Here is a 1,722-nt window from a genome sequence, read left to right as displayed (position 1 = left end):
ATTTTAGGTATCCGCTGTCTAAATTGCCTGTCCCTATCAACCCTGTGTACAGAGGGGATAGGACTGATATTTGATGTGAAGATTCCTTCACTCTCAGTTGGTATTTTGAGCTACTAAATCCATAAATGTAGGTCAAGTTCCTGAAATTGTAGCAATTTACACTTGTTTCCTTTTATCAAAATTGTTTCTATCTTTATTTAGTCTAGTTCTGATCATAAAGCCATCGAAGCTAGATCAAATCTATCTGCAAGTATGGGCATTCTTGTGTGTCTCCCCTCACTTCATATCAGCTGGACACTTGACTCTCAGTTCTAGCCCTCCATGGCTATGTCCTTGTCCATGGGCTCAGGAGTTCCCAGGCCTCAGCATACTTCAGACCAACCAGCCCTTTCTCTTCTCTTTCTCATATCCAGGTCAATGGGCGTATTTTGGATGTGGTCTAATTCAGCCCCTATCTTCATTGCTGCCTCTTCCCCACTTCCACTCCCCAGTAGACCAACGTGGTTGCCAGCAAACTTACATGCCTGCTCATGTGTTCCCTTTGAATTTCAGTCTTGGAGGGGAATTTGTCCTGAAGGAACTTGATTGCCTGTCTTGATGGTTCCTCTAATTTTTTTTTTTTTTTAATCTTTATTGTGAGTTGAGTGAAGGTTTATAGATCATCAGTTTTACATTTATCAAATCATGACTTTGCTTCAGTGCCACGATTGCAATCCCCTCCATGTACCAAGAGTTAACAATATGTACGTCTTTTCATCTTAACTATTGCATTCCTCCCTGAGTTTCCCATTGTTTTCATCTGCTAATCTTTCTCTTGTTGTGTATTACCTGCTTTGTCACCCATGTTAACATGTGTGTATCCTCTAGCCCGTGAATTACTTTCCCTTCCCTTCTTCCCCATAACTGTTTATAAATTGTTTCTTTTATCAAAGAAACCTTATCTTAACTTTTTACAACATTGGTCTCCTACAATTTTTGTCCTTTTGTGATTAACTAATTTCACTCATCGTAATGTCTTCTAGGTTCATCCATGCTTTGAGGTGCTTTGAATATCCATCATTATTCTTCAGCTTTGTGTAGTATTTCATTGTGTGCATGTACCAAAGTTTGTTTAACCATTCTTCTGCTGATTGGCATTTAGGCTGTCTTTGTCTTTTTAAAGTGTCTCTAATAGACAGCATATTGAAGGATCCCACTTTCTTATTCATTCTGCTCTCTTTGTCTCTTGACTGGTGCATTTATTCCATTTATTTTCAGTGTAATTATTGATAGATATTGATTGTTGTCATGTTGCTGTGTGTTCTTTTTGTGGTGCTGCTGGTATTTTTGTCTTATATAATTTTCTGCACTGAGTTAATTTGATTTGTGGGATTTCTTTTAGTTTTTATTTCTGTTGTTAGTGTTTGCTAAATCTTTCTGATTATCCTCTTTTAAAATTTTTGATGTGCAATTGTATTAATTTTCTTTGAGGATGCCCTGTAACTTAGTATTTATCCCCTATCTCAAACAGTCTGTTTTATCCTTGATATTTACAGTAAGCAAGCAAAAGTCTTGACATTCTGATTTCTAAGATGCGTCCTGCATCTATGGACCAGTAAGGATTCAGAATTTGACTGAATCTCAGTGAGCATAGATAGTGCAGAATCCAGATCCTGACCCCTCACCCACTTCTGGTTCCTCAATGACAGCAAGGACAATTGCCATACCTATCTTCTCTCTGGA

This window comes from Chrysochloris asiatica, unplaced genomic scaffold (genome assembly GCF_000296735.1).
Source record: "Chrysochloris asiatica unplaced genomic scaffold, ChrAsi1.0 scaffold00035, whole genome shotgun sequence".
Classification (NCBI taxonomy): Eukaryota; Metazoa; Chordata; class Mammalia; order Afrosoricida; family Chrysochloridae; genus Chrysochloris; species Chrysochloris asiatica.
This window is presented reverse-complemented; position numbering follows the sequence as displayed.